Below are 18,185 nucleotides of genomic sequence, written 5' to 3' on the forward strand. Positions count from 1 at the left end.
AGCTAAAGTTTTGATTTAAGTACGCAAACAATAAAGCCGATGTGATCGTTCCGGTGGCCTAGTGGTTAGAGCGTCCGCCTCGGATGCGGGAGGTCGTGGGTTCGATCCCCGGCCGAGTCATACGAAGGACTTTTAAAATGGTACTAACAGCTGCCTAGTACTAATATTAGTACCCTTACTCGTACCTCGTGGACAGGGTACTAACATGAGCATATACGTGTTAATGGAGCAAGCCGGGTGTGATTCACACCCGGCGCTCTCTTAGCCTAATAATAACACTTTAAACATATTCCTTGCATATAATCCAATAAATTGAGTAGTCCTCTTATTTAATACCGGAAATATCGAAAATCATTGTAGAAATAGTTGAAAAATCTCGTTTACCTTTTTTAGCCGATATTTTCGTTTAGATCGTCCTCCATATTATTTCAAATAATGATTACTTCCGTTCTCAGCCTCGTTTGTTTGTGTGCCATATAAGGACATTGACGCCTTATTTGGAAATGTAAACAAATCTTAGTAAAAATTTGGCGCCGTTTGGGTTAGAAATTCTGCGCATTAAAAGTAAATACAGTTTATCGGCAACTTTGAAGTTCACCGAGAAGCGATTATTCGCACTTGATTGATAATAGTATAGCGTAGAATATCCAAAATATGTCTGGCAAGCCTTACGTAGAAAATGGGTCACGGCGAGAGTCTCGCGTTATCTGTCATGGCGTACAGTATAAGGTTAGAGTAACCATGCCAATTTATTTTATCGTATAAGGGCTTAATAAATTCAAAATAAGCCAAACTTCTTTCACAGCATGATTATACTTATGTAGTTGATTTCTATACTGTTTGTTTTTCTGACTTTAGTGATGATATTTTTTGCTCCATTACCTGATATGGGATCAGTTCGTAGCCTCAACCACAACAAAATCAAGTTGAGGCTACGACATCGTAGCTAACAGCTGCCTCGCTTGGCGTTCAGCATTAAGAGGTTAGTGTTAGGACTGGTCGGCCTGGTGTCAGGATAATGTGACTGGGTGGGACATCATGCTACATGTCTGCGGCATGATGCCCCAGTGCTAGACATCACTATAAACTGCCACATTGAAGACATCGTAGCGATATGACTGAAAAATTGTTAAAGCTACGTTAAAAATCAAAATCACATCACATCACAATAAAGCCGATGTGACTGATGAACATATTCCATCCTTGCATTGATCTTGTGAAAAGGACTGCCCTTCGGACATACTTCAAAGAAACCATGTTCGACAGTGTGTGTGTGTGTGTGTGTGTGTGTGTGTGTGTGTGTGTAAGCACCAGCAATTGATTGCCAAAATAAACGATGCCTATTTTGTTGTTACTTACGATGCCATGGACTTCAGGTTTAAGTCTTAATGCATGTAACACTGTTTGCTGAACAAAATATTTATTCAGAATTAGTTCTTTAGGGCCACATATACTGCATGGTATATTTTGTTTTATTCCTTTTAATTTAATTATGGTAATTAAACTTTACACATACGGTCGAGGAATGTCAGGTGTTAACTGGCCGAGTTTCTTTGGCGGAAATGGAGATGCGATTTTTGTTTGCAGAGAAAATTTCACAGTGATCATTCATTTAAGCTAATTGGTGACAATTGTATTCTTTTAATTTTGTTATACTATAGTACTGTTGTAGTTGTTTAAAAACATCTGAAATGTACTTGAATAATGTTTAATTTTCACGTTCTATTTACTGAAGAAGAAAAAAAAAAAGAAACAAAATGTTGTGTGATATTAATTATTTCGTCCAGTGCCGGATTTAGACGTGTGTGCGTGTGATTTGAATTTTTAACGTAGCTTTAACAATTTTTCAGTCATATCACTACGATGTCTGCAGTGTGGCAGCTTAGACTGTGGATTGCATACGTTATACCTATTTATAAACGGTTTGGGGTTGGTTTTTTCTTCTTCTGACAAATGAAAATTGACAGACATAATGTAATTATCGGGATTTCGCTGCGAAAAATTTAGAGATATTACGAGATCGAGATGTAGATGAGGAAATACCCCCAAAATCAGGAGGTTTTTCTCCCGGCTTGAGAGTTGACAGGTATGAACTGTCCGGGCTTGTGGAATTTCAGTCAGGGCTTGAGTTTATTTAAGTCACCTGCCCGGGGCCTGTGCCTAAAAAAATTCTTTTAACACTGACCAGTACAGTACATAAACTATTATATCAGACTGCAGATTCAAGTTTTGAATGTGCAACCCAAATGTGGTCTCCTTCCGTCTGCCTCGCTCGCCAATGTTGATGTTTGTATTCGAGGACTCTGTCGTCTCATTAAAACTCGGAAAAACTCGGCAATTTACGGAATCGTGGTATCTTCCATGCAATAAAATCGCTACCCGCTTACGATATTTAATTTATAAACATGTCAGTCGAATTAAAATCTGTAGAGAATTACATACGTAGAAGGAAAATTTTGATTTCTAGTCTCCTTTAACCTTACCCAGTGACAGTTCCATGGAGGTGTTTCCCAACAACACGTTGTGCTGTTACACGGCCAAATTACCTCAGGCTATCCCCTTAGATCACGAAGCCTATTGGGAAGTGGCTTTAGTAGAAATCATTCACCCGACCCAAGTCCTCAATGTCCTTCCCAATCAAAATAAATTTGATGTGGAAGTTTATGACGAGCGAGTGCAACAGTACTTGGATACCCAGGGCAAATATGACAAGAAAACCCGTTTACAAAATCAAAAGTACACCACCGATCACTTGTTCATTCACCCAGGCTATTATTTTAGTGGTCAACATTTGGTCAACACCATAGCCACCAGGTTTAATGGCGTGTTTCTGAAAGCTTTGGAGGATGCCAAAAAAGGTGTCCTCACCCTGGAATACCACAAAACAGCTCGTCGCTTCCTGATGAAATTTCCTGAAGGGGGTAAAATCATGTCTTTCTTATTTTGTCCAGAATTGTTTGACATGATGGGCGGAGACATAAGCATGAGAATGACCATGATGAAGAAAAACGAATTACCCATCGTTTATGACAACGAGTCTTTTAGCAAGTTATTTCGTACCCCAGTAGAACTGAATCAAGGACTGAATTTGATGTTCGTGTATTCCGATGTGGTGGAGTACAACGTGGTGGGACACACCTCCGTACCGTTACTGCGTGTCATTCCTTTCAAAGTGGATTCTGCCACGAACGCTGACGAGGAAGGTGGAAACACTTACCACGTCCACCGCGAATTTGTACATCCTCACTATTTGCCTGTCAGCAAGTCGTATTTGGACACGGTCAACATTACTATAAAAGGAGATTTGGGACAAAATATTCCATTCACCAAAGGAAAAGTCACGGTGAAACTCCATTTTCGAAAACGATTCTCTCACGACTCGTAAATCATGTATCCAGTGTACCGAGGGGTTGCTCGACAGCGAGGACACGGTTTAGGAGATATGTTAAAATCGGCCTTTCGTTCGGTGGCCCCGGTGTTGAAACCGATGGTGACACGCGGATTGCACGCCTTGAAAGATGCGGCACTGACACAAGGCAAAGAATTTCTCCAAAATGTCATCATCGACAAACAAAACCCTAAAGAAGCCTTCATGAGGGCTGGCAAAAATGTCTTGCTGCAAACGGGCAAAGACATTTTGGGTCGCCGAGAAACACCTATAAATGCCCTGCACGCTACCGAGTCGGGCATTCAGCAAGGACAAGGCAGAAAGAGACGACGCAGAAAACACCCTTTCACCAGACTTCACACGTCTAAAGCTAAAAAGGCCAAGAAAAGAAGAACCGTTCGAGACTTAGACGTTTTCGATTATTGAGACACAGAGAAAAAATGATGCACCGAGAGTCTTGCGCTTGTTCCAAGTCGGAACTGGATCTGTTTGCCATGCCCCCCACGATGATGACGATGCAAGAATCCCAGTGGGTGGATTTCACCCCGTCTCCTCATTGACAGCCTCAGCTCCCATTGAGTTTGAAATCAAAGGACAGCCCGAAGATTACATCGATCTGAATAGCAGTTACTTGTACTTGAAAGTCAAAGTTGTCAATGAGGACAATTCGCCCCTAGATGGCGATGAGGTAATAGCTCCCGTCAACAATTTCATACATTCCTTGTTCAGTGGAGTGGACTTGTACTTGAATAACAAACTAGTCAGTAGCAGCATGGATACTTACCCTTATCGCGCCTACCTGGAAAATCTCTTGACGTACGGAATAGATGCCAAGAACACTCATCTCAATGCCTGTGTGCTATGGGAAGCTGACGAAGCTGAAAAGTTTGAAACATGCGAAACTAGTACAACCAAAGACAACAATGATGGATTTGTAGAACGAAGAAACAGAATCATGGGACCCAACAAAAGTTTAGAACTGATGGATCGTTTGCATTTGGACATGTGGTTGCAAGATAAATATTTGCTAAACGGGGTGAATGTTCGCCTGAGACTGAATCGTAGCAGTGCCACTTTCCATTTGATAGGTACTAATGCTTGCAAAACTGTCATCGAGGAAGCCAGGCTCTACGTACGACGCGTAGAAGTGTTACCTAAAGTGGGAAACGACATCAGTCAGACGTTGAGCAGAACGACTGCCAAGTATCCGATACGACGCGTGGAGGTGAAAACCTTCACCATTCCCAAGGGACAGCGATCCATGATCGAAGATCATCTGTTCCAAGGACAGTTACCCAAACGTTTAATCCTTGGTATGGTCGAGAATGCAGCCTTCAACGGAGTTGCCGATAAAAATCCTTTCAACTTTAAACACTTTAACGTATCCAAGATCGAAGTCAGTCGCGATGGCAAAACCTTGTGTACCCGACCTTTCGAACCTGACTTTCAGAAGAAGAATTACTTGAGATCGTACTTGTCCCTGTACGAAGCCACTGGACAATTAGGGACCAACACCAGTCACGGCATTACGTACGACGATTATGACGGAGGTTATGCTTTGTGGGCTTTCGATTTCACTCCAGACCAAGGCAGCGACGAGGGACATTTCCACCCTATAAAATCCGGCCAAATTCGTGTGGAACTTCAATTTACTAATGCTCCACCAGAGACGGTGAACGTCATCCTGTATGCAGAATTCGATAATTCCATAGAAATCAACAGTTTGAGAGAAGTTATTCTAGATTACTAGAAGCCATGGAAGACTGTTATCTCTCTTTACTTAGTGGAGAAACTTTGGAGACGGAATGTGGGGAGATCGTGGAAGAAGAATCCCAAGACAAAGACGAAGAAGTTATCATGATGAAGTCAAGATGGCCAGAACAAGAAGCCCATTTAGTCTCCTGTTTTGCCAAACACTTGGTCGAAAAAATGACTGAATTGATCAAGAAAAATTGCTATGGATGTCAAAACGATCATCCCAGTCAAATTCAACACGATAAATGCCTGATGCTGAGTCAAGAAGAAAAATTGGACGAGTATCTGGACGAAGCTTGGAGTCTCATCTCGGACGAAGATGTGTTGCACCAGTGGTATAAAGACTTGCCTGAACATTCTTGTCCACCATTAACCACTCAAGAGATCAAACGCATCGAAGCTCTCCTGAATCAAAGTGAGGAGACGAAACGAAGAAACGGTTATTTGTCAGACATTTTCAAGCAAAAAGTCAGGATCGAATTGACGACTTATTATTACCTGTGAAGAAGAAAACAACACAAATGGATACCTGGGAACTTTATTACCTTTTGAACCACAGTTCGTGTACGTCTTCTTGGAATCCTGTCGTCTGTGCTAAAGATGAACTCCCTCATCGCAAACCTCAAGACCATCAAGCTTACGTGATCAACACGGACGACAGTCATCTCCCAGGAACCCACTGGGTAGCCGTTTACTTCATCAAGAAGGATGTGTGGAATATTTCGATTCGTACGGATTGCCCCCTTTGGAAGACGATATCATCGACTTTATGAGAAGAAATGCTCAGACCACCCGATTCAATAATGTGAAATTACAAGGCACAGATTCCTTGGTGTGTGGACAATATTGCGTGTATTTTCTGCATCATCGGAGCCTGGGCTATTCCTTAGAACATTTAGTGACTCATTTTGATCCTCGTTCTTCTTCAAGAAACGATGTGAAAGTAGATCGATGGTTTTGTGACCATTATGCTTATCTTTTGTCTCAAGCTAGGAAACGTAGTGTCCATCAATGGCCTAATAACTTCCAACAGTGGAAATCACAATTTCATTCACAACGTTGTCAGCCCTGTTTAAAGTAGATTGTGAATTGAGAAAAAAATGTTTGTCATTAGAAAAAATGTTTGATGTTATAATGTTGGATTATTGTTAAAAATGTTAGAGTTGTTGTTGGTTAGTGTTAAGTGATTTTTTGAATAAAAATGTTGTGAAAAAAATGCCTTTGTCTTTTGTTTGGCTATAAGAATGTTTGATTCATGCTCTTTGACTTCTTACTATCCCTCTCATGACACTCATTGAACGTTGCGACTCGAAAACCGTGGAGGGATGTTTTCCTTCACGTCCGCGCTTTGACTTTAAGAACCGGGGTAGTTTCCAGTCTAACCATCCATTGTCGACTCATCCTCCTACGAAGATGTGCTCCAAACTAGCTAAGCTAAACGAAGCCTACGTAAATTTGCATAGGGTCAGACACAGTCTGATACCGAAGCCAGAAGAAATAGAGAATGTGAGAATGTTAAAAGTCACTGAAGACCTGATAGAAGAGCTCTTCAGAGAAGAAGTAAAAAGGGAGAAAGAAGAATGGACAGAGAAGTACAGACTTCAGAGACAGCAGCAGCAACAGCAACAACAACAACAACAACAACAGCAGCAATCTGAACCTGACAGAGGCTTTGTCGACTGTCGTATCGACACCAAAGAGTTCTTCTTCTCTTTCCGAAGAAGCAGACCTATTGCCAGAAAGTCCATCCTCAGAGGACATCGCATTCTTAGAAACTAAAAGATTGCCATAGCAAACAAAAAAACAGCCCTTTTCAGGGCTACCCCCCCCCCATACTCTAGAAAAGAAATAACCATCTATTTGCCAATGTGTGTAGGTAGAGTAGTGTGAATATAAACACTAACTCTTTTTTTAATAGTGTGAGTGTATGAGTTTGTGTGTTTGTGTGTTTGTGTTTGGATAGTAGATTAATATGATGTTTGGGGTTTTTTTTTTTTGGCTGTTTGAGGTGTGGGGAGAGTAGATTTGGGGGTTGGATTGGATTGCTTTGCGTATGTGGATAGTCTATTGAAGTGATTAATAAAAAAAAAAATTTAGAATAGGAATGGGTAGCATAAAAAAGTGAGTGAGTGTTTCTTTTAGGTCCGCGCGTTGTTTTTTTGGTCATGATCTAGGTAAGATCAATTTTATGTTTTAAGGGGGATGTTTTCCTTCACGTCCGCGCTTTCACTATAAATTGAAACTCGCTGGACAGTCTAGCTACCCTTGTTGATTGATCAACAGCAAAAAAATGAGTAGAATGAGCAGCAGACTGACTAAATTGATGGAACTTCAGATGCATCTGGAGTATACCAGATACCTACTGAACGAGCTGACTGCGGAGGCCCTTGTGGAAGAAGTGAGAATAGAACAGGAGGAGGAGGAGAGAAAAATGAAAGAAGAGAATGAAAGAAAGAGAGAGATCAGGTGTCACCCTATGCTGAACCCTGTGTGCAAGGTGACACCTGAGGCAAGGACATCTCGCCAGCCTGTAGCTGAACCACAATCACAACGAAGACAAAGACAAAGAAGACAGAGGGAAGAAGAAGTGTTCACTGTTCCGCAAACGGAGGAGTGGGATAGTGAAGCCACTCACCCCCCGTCTGCTCTTCAAACGAGTCATGTGAATTGGACTAATGATTGGAGTAGACGTTGTGTCTGTGGTGCCAGACCCGGAAGGTGCCACCATTAACCAGGGGCCTCTGAAGTTAAAAACAAACAGCCCTTTTCAGGGCTACCCCAATACTCTAGAAAAGAAATAACCATCAATTTGCCAATGTGTGTAGGTAGAGTAGTGTGAATATAAACACTGACTCTTTTTTTCATAGTGTGAGGGTATGCGTTTGTGTGTTAGTGTTTGTAAGAGCTCAGGTATGTTTGTGTGAATAGTAGATTATGGGTTTCTTCGCGTATGTGGAGAGTATAGTTTGGGTTTTATTATATGAAATGAGAAAGTAGGGGGATGTTTTCCTTCACGTCCGCGCGTTGTTTGGTCATGATCTAGGTAAGATCAATTTTTATGTCTTAGGGGGATGTTTTCCATCACGTCCGCGCTTTTCGTATAAGAACCCACAATATTCGTCGTTCAAACCATTCTACAGAGAAGATGGCTTCAAACCACCTCGATAAATTGCAAACATTGCAAGACGTCCTTGACAATTTGGGCATGATGGAACAAATGCTAGTGAGACTAAATGAAGACCACTATTCTTATAGTCCGCATAGAGTAAAGATGGAGATTAACAACTTAAGAAAAGTAAAGGACACGATAAGTGGTGTGATGAAAGAAATAAAGGAGGAGAAGGAGGATGAAGAGGAAAGGATAAGGATAAGAGCATGGAACGAAAAAATTGAAAAAGAAGAAGAAAATGAGAAGAGGAAGAAAGAAGAGGAGGAGAAGAAAGAAGGGGAGGAGAAAAAAAAGAAGAGAAAGAGTGTAGGAGAGAAGATAAGAAGTTGGTGGAGAAAAAGAAGAAATTAGAAGCAGAAGAAGAAGAAAAACCAAAGGCCCTTTTCAGGGCCACCCATATTTCTCGAAAAGAGAATGACTTTCCATTGCCTACCCCTAAAAAAATTTATAAAAAAAAAAAAATCCCATATTCAATTCCCCTTTGTCCCTAGATAGACCCACACTTTATTCCCCCCATGTTCAATTCCCCTTGTCGCTAGAGTGGCCCACGATTTTTTTCTCCATGTTAATTTCCCTTGTCGCTATATTTGCCCACGATTTTTCTCCATGTTAAATTTCCATTGTCGCTATATTTGCCCAGGTGTGTTTTTAATGCTAATTCCCATTGTCGCTCTAGTGCCCCTATTCACTACTAACCTCTCACGTAGAATATTAACTGACAATGACTATATATTGTTAGGCAAAGGGCTAAAATTTTGTCCTAAACCAAAATGTCACAATAAAATTAAATTAGCTGAAGAAATTTTTAATTTCTCTAGACGCTTAAAATTAAAAGAATTTTTTTTATAATAAAGCATGCAAGAATTCAGAGAGTAAATCGTTTTCTTTTCATTCTAAATAAATGGATTATTTTAACACAATTAAATCATCTTTTACACCAGCTAGTGGACGTGATTCATATTTAGATTTTTATATTGACGCGATCACAAAAGATATATTAACTGATAATCATAAAAAGCAATATCATAGTAATATTTCTAAGGACGAAATTAAGTCTTTACATAATCTAATGAATGACGACAGTATAATTATTAAAAAAGGCTGATAAATCAAACACTATTATTATTATGAATCAAGATGATTATGTTAAAGAAGTTGAACGTCAATTAAATGATGAAAAATTCTACAAACATATTGACAAAAACCCGTCAATAGAAATTAAATCAAATATTTCAACATGCATTAATGAGATTGCTAAAAATAATAATTCCGTAATTGAGGAGTTTGATACTTTCCCTCTTAACATGCGTACACCTCAGTTCTGCATATTACCCAAAACTCATACAAATCCTGATTATAATTTACCTTTAAATTATCCAGGACGACCTATTATATCAGGCTATAATTCATATACTGAAAACCTATCCAAATTTATTGATAGTGTTTTACAACCTTTAATGAAATCACTTCCTTCATACATTAAAGATACCACTGATTTCATTAAAAAGTTGAAGTCTATTCCACAGCTATCTGATAACTCAATCCTTGTATCATTAGACGTAACATCACTATATACCAACATTCCGCATGCAGATGGTATTGAAGCATGTAAATGTTTTATTGATAACAATCTTAATAATAACACACTATCTAGTGAAGATATATGTAAAATAATAAAACTTATCTTGGAAAACGATTATTTTCAATTCAATAATATGAATTACATACAAATAATGGGTACAGCAATGGGTAGTCCCATGGCTCCTTCATACGCTTCCCTTTTCATGGGTAAATTAGAAAAAGATTTTCGTCAAAACCAAAAGTTTAATCCATCTGTTTGGTTTAGATTTTTAGATGACATATTTATGATCTGGAACCATTCAACTGAAGAACTAAAAATATTTATTGATCGCCTGGATCATTTTCATCCGACAATTAAATTTACTTATACTGCATCAAGTACGCAAGTTTCATTTTTAGATGTAAATGTAATAAAAAATATTGATAACACTATCTCTACAAATATTCATATCAAAGAAACTAATATCCACCAATATGTAGAATATTCTTCATGTCATCCCATGTCATGTAAAAACGGCATACCATATAGCCAAGCCAAAAGATACCGACGCATTATTTCAGATGATTGTCAATTACAAAATTCTTTGAATAAATTACGAACTTATTTCCAAAATAGAAATTATCCTACATACATAATTGACTCTGCACTGAACAAAGCCCTTAATCTTACTCAACATGAGGCTTTAAACACAGCAGAATGTAAAATAGAGAGAGATGTAATTCCTTTCACAATACAATATAATCCTTCATTACCTAATATAGGTTGTATAATTAATAAATATTATAGTCTCCTAAATTTATCCAATAAAACTAGCGTCAAATCACTTTTCAAAATTAAACCAGTTCTCGCTTATAGAAGTCCCAAGAATTTGCAAGATTTTTTAATCAGAACTAAACAGACAGAAAATAAAAAAATACACTTTTCGTCATCTAAATGTAACAGACACCGGTGTTCTCAATGTGCAAACATAAGAGAAAGTACTTCTTTCAGTAGTGCTAATACAAAAGAGGTATTTTCTCTACGCGATAACACTAACTGCATATCAACTGATGTGATTTATTTAATAACCTGTAAAAAATGTAGCATGCAATATGTTGGACAAACACTACAACAAGTCTCAGAGAATGAATAATCATCGCTTTCATATAAAAAATTATAGAGATCCTCACTTTTCCTCTAATGTTTCAACACACTTTAACACCAATAATCACTCTCTACTTGATTTTTCTTTCATGCCAATAGATATTGTGCATGGTGACATGAATAGACTCATAAAAGAAACTTATTGGATTCATAAGTTAGATACTCTGTATCCTAATGAACTTAATGCTAATGCACTATATAAAATTGCATAATTTACATTGATATATTGTATATCCTTTATGGTATCACGGTACCAATTGTTTTTCCATATACCTCAATGCTAATGTTTTGTGAAATAAATATACTTTCTGTCCTACTTGGGCATGCATGTCACACACTGTCATATAGAACAATGCTAGATTGTCAATTTGACAATGATATAACCAGGTACTCCATTGCATTTAAGAGAGATAACTCTACTGGAACTAGACAGGGGTAAGAGTTATCTAGTCACAAGAAGCACATTTTCAACCATGTGTACCATATTTTAAAAAAATCATAAAAAATACAAGATATGATCTAGATAGAAACTAACACAAACTCACATGTTGCCAAGAGGCTCAACATTTTTTTTAAGCCAAACAGAAAGTACAACTCTTACATAATACACCAATCACAGCTAGTGTTGTTCTTTAATTCTGAATACAATGTTCCCATACACCTTAAGCTCCGCCCACCTGGACTTGCGCAATTGGTACCGTTATACCTTATAACAATATAATTATATGTATGACTGTTTGTCTCTAGTTTATTTTATTATTTTACTGTACATGAGGTAGAGAGATCAGTAGAAACGTTGAAAGCAACAAATTTAAAATAAAATAATCTGTAACCTCATGGGTCTGGAAAATTACTCAGGGATTTTAGCTTTCTTTTTCAGACCTTGAAGCTACAAGGGTTCGTCTGACTTTAGCAATAGAGATAAAAACAACAATAAAGAAAGATTAAAAATCCAGGACGGATTTATTCAAACATTTATCATCTGTAAAACTGAACTACACTCCTTTCATCAGTTTACAGATTCAACTTTTACTTATAGAATTATACCAGTAGATACAACTGTAATGGATATATTTCGATTAGCTAAAACCAATCAAAGTCACTAAAAACTAAGCCTGATTGTTAAATATATATAAAGTGGGCAAGAAGGTTTTGAATTTCGGAATCCAAATTTGGGTTCCGAAATTTATGTATAGAAAATTCGTCTGCTTTTGGGAACTGGTAGTTTTAAAGTCTAAGTTCCAAATTGTTCTTCAAAATTTCATACATTAAATTTTCCTTCTCCAAAAATTACCTCTCTGATCTTTCTTGACTTAATCTTTGTTCTAGATCTTAACCAGCCCTTTTCCTCTATCCGTCTACTACCTTGTCTTTGTACCCCTATCTGTCACCGACTTGGGACAACGACGCTGTTTATATACAAGTTTGGCACGTGTAAGCATTCTGGTAAACAAAGCATGGATTGGTGGGTATTGCAATCGATCGGCCAATCCAAATCGACCATGCTGACGGAACATGACCGCACGACAGTAATACACACAACTCGATGTTTTAATTCTTCGAATTTAACCTATTATTAGACAATATGATCAGTCATGACAAACCTACCCGAATTTATTATTCTCATCTTCGAATGTCGTGCAGGTAATTTAATTTTAAAATCTTGTATTGTTGTACAAAATACGCGAACGGGTAGCGAGCATTGTTATGTACGAGGGGACATCTCAAAGTGGCTACGCTCGACTACAAGACCGTGTTGTGGCTAAAATCAGCTGATTCGAAGATAGATGAAGTAGCGGCATAGCAGTATGCTATCTAAGGAAACTAACAATAATTTTCATCAAATAAATTGATCGTATTTGTTTCATAGACATCATTCTTCATTCAGATATATATAATATTGTATCGGCGGAAATACATAGAGTATGCTCAGAAACAATTTGTGCAAACTTTCATTATTATTAATAACAGCAGTTAAACTTAGTTCTGACACTTCAATTAATATTGTTACACAATTTTTTTTAAATATAAATTTTGCTTTGAATTTGCTTCTTGTATGTTCTAATTGATGAATAATCATGATATCAAGGTTTTTTTAAATCTAAAAAAGGCCCCAAAGCGCCTTTTTAAATTGGACAATCTGAGAAATAAGTAGAGGTTTCGCATCTAAAAATGGAATATGGCAATGAGTAATTGGTGAGGTGATGCATATATAAGCAGCCTGACAGGAAAACTTTAGAGAATTATTTAAAAGAAAATGTTTCGGCTGCAAAAGATAATTTCATTTGTGCATTGCTGTCTTTTTCTAGTCTTCTTGGTTTAAAACACTTGGTTTCAATGTTCTAAGGCAGCAAATCCAGTAAGATTCATTTAAAAAAAAAAAAAGAAAGACAAGAAAATAATAAGTAGACCTCGAAAGCGTTCATATTCATGTGCGTGGTAATATTTGTTTCAAGACCCTATTGTGCATAGAAAGAAGCCAGATTTGAGATAGTTTGTTGCTGTTGACCAATGAAGTACTTTGTTTGTGTCCATAAATAGGATTGTACCGCCTACCCCCTCCACAGGCATTACACCTGGGGGGGGGGGGGCGGTACAATCTGATTTATGGACACGAACTAATGCTAAACATATAAACCCAAAATGGATGAATATATTGATACAGTCGAACCCACTTATCTCGACCTCGGTTAACTCGCCAACTCTATTAAGTCGACGTTTTTGAAGTGGAACCGCCAAATTCTCTCTTTCTCTTAGCATTTTCTCATCGGTTATGTCGATTCTTTTATGTCGCCGAACCCTAATATCTTGAGCACAAAAGAGGGCCAAATTTGCCACTTAACGTCGGTTATCTTGATCCCCATGACCAATCGCCGGCTTTTGAAAATGTTAGTTATCGATGCCACTTCACCATCTAACTACCTTATTTTCGCATATATAAGATGCGTCTTATACAAAGTTTTACGTACCCCTCACCCAGGGTGCGTCTTATATTAGTGGGCGTCTTATCTAAGTATTTTTTAACACGAACAAACGGTACAGTGTGTGATATTGAAGGACGATTATTGCGGTTGATAGTCACGTTTCATGATTTTCATTCCTAGTTGTAAAAACAATTGGGTAGGTGTTCAGTAATTACCATGTATTTGGAAATGATCACTATTGCTCTTCATAAATACCGGTATGGGAGGAAAATTGAAATGAATAGACCAGATTAAAATCATTTAGTGGCTTTGTTTGGACAAGTTTATAAATGCCTTGGTTATACCATGTAAAATGTAAAGATGCAGCACATGTTGGGTTTTGAGGGGTAAATAATAGTGGAGAAACGATGGACTATTCACTTGGTGATGGAAAATGCAAGGACATCAGACAGGGCATACTTTGTAAGGGGTGGGGGCCTCGAGTGGCCGAGTGGTCTAAAGCGCTCTCCGTCACGGATCACTGCCATCTCACCTCTGTCTGCGTGGGTTCGAGTCTCGGGCTCGGCCAGTGTGGATATGTGAGAAAGCTTGCCGGTAGCTTCTCGCGGGTCGGTGGTTCTTTCCGGAGTTTTCCCGGGTTCTTCCTCCACCATTAATACTGGCTGCCATGTATAGCCTATCTTGTGCTGAAAAATGGCGTTAAACCCTATAACAACAACAACGTTGTAAGGGGCACATACCTTTTTCAGTTTTTCACAGTAATTCACCAAATCTTGAATATTCAGAATAAAACAAAAACTAAGATTCTTTCATCTTTGTCTTTCCTGCTTTAGTTTGTTACTTATTTGCAATGGTGCCATCATCACTGGTTAATGTTTTGATTTTTTTCTACAAGAAAATATATAGTAAACCATGTAGGGATATGTAGCTCTCATACTTTGACTGTAGAATTAGGAAAATCTGCCATTTCATATCCATGTACCACTACATTCCTTGTAACCTCAATGCATCATCACGGATGTTGCCAGAACCTGTGAATGCAGTATTGATGCAAAATTTATATGAATTTGCATACTTCAAGAGCAGTGTTACATGACAACTCCCACAAATGAGTTTAAAGTCGCACATATATAAATGTACTCTGTGCAGTAGACAATTTGTATTTTATTTTTTATATATGGAGCAGGATGAAAGAGAGATGGATATTGAATTGTTGGGTAAATATTGAACGATCGCAGGTTCCTCCCTTATCCTTTTCTTCTAATATCCATCTCCTTACTTTTGGACAAGGTGGGAGCTACCCCATTTAGATAAAATCCTGGCAGCATCACTGTATCTTTAAGCAAACACCACATGAAGCAGCCAAGTTTAATTTGGTTGATATGTTTAATATGTAGATGACTTGAATACATTTTCATGTCATCGTAATAGCAATTTTTATACACCTGCCATAAGGCAAAGCATATCATGTTATTACATCCGTCTGCCCTTTCATGTGTCCACCTGTTCCCCATTTTGTTTCCAGTCAGTAATTCATGTTATCCACCAACTACCATTACCAAACTTAGGAAATAGTATGCATTTGGTATATGAAGGGATCCTAATGATTTTGAGAGCAAAAGTTAAAGCCACTGTAAGAAGAAAATTGGTTCTGTACAATAACATTCTACATCACATTCTACATCTTCATCATTCTACATCACAGAGATAAACCAGTCCTTGTGGATGGCTTGCATTTAGGATAAAGAAGAAACTTTCTTATACTGAGACACTTTATTGTGAAGTACTGTTTTACTGAGAAACTATGGTGAGAGACTGTTATACTGAGAGGCATTTTATAGTGAGAGACTTGTACTAAGGCATGTTATAGTGAGAGACTTTTACAGTCAAATACACTTTATAGTTAGAGATTGTGTTTTACTGAGATGCACTTTATAGTGAGAGACTTATACTGAGACACTTTATAATGAGATACTGTTTTACTGAGAAACTGGTGAGAGACTATTATACTAGCTCATATTTAGTAAGACTTATACAGAGACTTTGTAGTGAGAGACTTACATTAAGATACCTTATAGTGAGAGACTATTATACAGTGACACGTTTTTAATGAGGGACCGTTACACTGAGACACTTTATAGTGAGACACTTTATAGTGAGAGACTGTTATACTGAGACACGGTATATGGAGAGACCATTATATTGAGACACTTCATAGTTCAATACTGTTATAATGAGACAATTTATACTGTCAGAGACTGTTATACTGAGACAATTTATAGTGAGAGACCATTATGCTGAGACACTTTATAGCGAGATACTGTTATACTTAGACACTTTATAATGAGAGACTGTTATATTGGGACATTTTATAGTGAGAGATTTATAATGAGACAATTTCAAGTGAGAGATTGAGAATGCATTGGTAAAATTCAGGCAATTGTTGCACATCACTTATCTGGTAAGCAATCCCTATCTTTCTACTGACTTGAATTAGACCCACAGGGTGTGTTGCTAGATTATCATGTTTATTAATGACATCGTCTTAATAGGCCTCATAGCATGTTATAATCCAGGATGTCATAGCATGTTATAATCCAGGATGTCATAGCAGGTTATAATTCAGGATGTCATAGCAGGTTATAATCCAGGATGTCATAGCAGGTTATAATCCAGGATTTCATAGCAGGTTATAATCCAGGATTTCATAGCAGGTTATAATTCAGGATGTCATAGCAGGTTATAATCCAGGATTTCATAGCAGGTTATAATTCAGGATGTCATAACAGATTATAATTCAGGATGTCTTAGCAGGTTATAATCCAGGATGTCATAGCAGGTTATAATCCAGAATGTCATCCATCAATCACAAATGAAACTGACTACAGTGGAGTAATTGCCTGTAATAACCTGTGACAATTGGATGTTACACTGTCTATTATGTAGCTTGGTGTCATCTACACCAGCTCAAGAGAAACATGGTAAATACACTTTGCACACTTAATGTTCATTTGAAACTGTTTATTGTTGAAGCCACTTCAGCATGATCAATGATGCAAACTGAGCCTGAAACACTCTTTCATATGTCATTAGAGGCAATTAATGGAGGCAGAAAATAGGTTTGAACCACCCTTTTGCATGTAATGAGAGGCAATTAATGGAGGCAGGAACAAATGTGGCTCTGTAATTGGAGTACTGGATATGTCATGAAAAGGTGCATGTACAGAGCCTACCATAAGATCAGCCTGGGTTGGATACCATAATATGACACCGGGAAGGCACTATATTTCAGTTGCATCATATGGATATGGGCGAGGCACTTTATTTCAGTTGCATCAACCCTAAATGACTAACTTTTGTCATGAAACACAAAATCAAACCAAACCATGATTGCATGAACTTGATTTTGAATGATGGATACTATGGACTGTCATTAATCAATACAAAGACAATTTATTAGATTCCAAGTCATGAACATTGGTTTGGATATTTTACTATTGATCATAATTGTTTTAATTATTTTGATTATATTTTTTCATGATCATTTATGTTATTCAATGAAATAATTTTATTTTAATGACAATGATAAAGTCCATCATCAGCATAACTTAGCAAGATGTCTATTAGTTTCCAGAGAGAGAGAGAGGTGGGGGGGGGAGAGAGATGTTAATAGATGATAAGGTTATTGAGAAAGATGGATATAATGTATTTACAACTGCGTAGCATTTAAAGCAGATGGAAAAAGTAAAATACCATTTACCTTAATGCAGACAAAAGTATCTATCATCCAGAAATACAAGACAAAATGATCTAGAAAATGCAGTGATTTTATCAAATCTTGCATTGATATTGTTTCTGAAGACAGAAAAAAGGATGAAAAAAGTTCAAAGCAACAACCTTGATTATATTACTATCTTTACTGGCATCGACATTTACAAAGATAAAGGCATATACATATGTACAGCACACCACATCACATTCTTTCTTCCAAGGTCCATGGCAACAGTTGGTATAAATTAAGCTTATATATATTTTGCAACACCTTGTGAGTAACTTGGTCATATTGATATGGGGTGTTCACTAACTGGGTTTGTATGACTTCAGGTTAATCTGTCATAAAATTGTGCTTGTTTTACATCCAGTATAGCCATTATGGTATTGAGCTACAAAAGCAGTCATCCTTAATGCATTTTTTTTCTTTCAAGGAATATACATTTGCTAATT

General features: G+C 37.5%; 1 protein-coding gene across 1 annotated transcript in view; it reads left to right on the forward strand.

Annotated features, from left to right (window-relative positions):
* LOC149774000 (E3 ubiquitin-protein ligase TRIM45-like) overlaps positions 1-18,185 on the forward strand; it is a 315,416-nt gene that overhangs the window by 227,144 nt on the left and 70,087 nt on the right. The window lies entirely within an intron of this gene.

This window comes from Sinohyriopsis cumingii, unplaced genomic scaffold, assembly GCF_028554795.1.
Source record: "Sinohyriopsis cumingii isolate HCF-2022 unplaced genomic scaffold, ASM2855479v2 utg000452l, whole genome shotgun sequence".
In the NCBI taxonomy this organism is placed as follows: Eukaryota; Metazoa; Mollusca; class Bivalvia; order Unionida; family Unionidae; genus Sinohyriopsis; species Sinohyriopsis cumingii.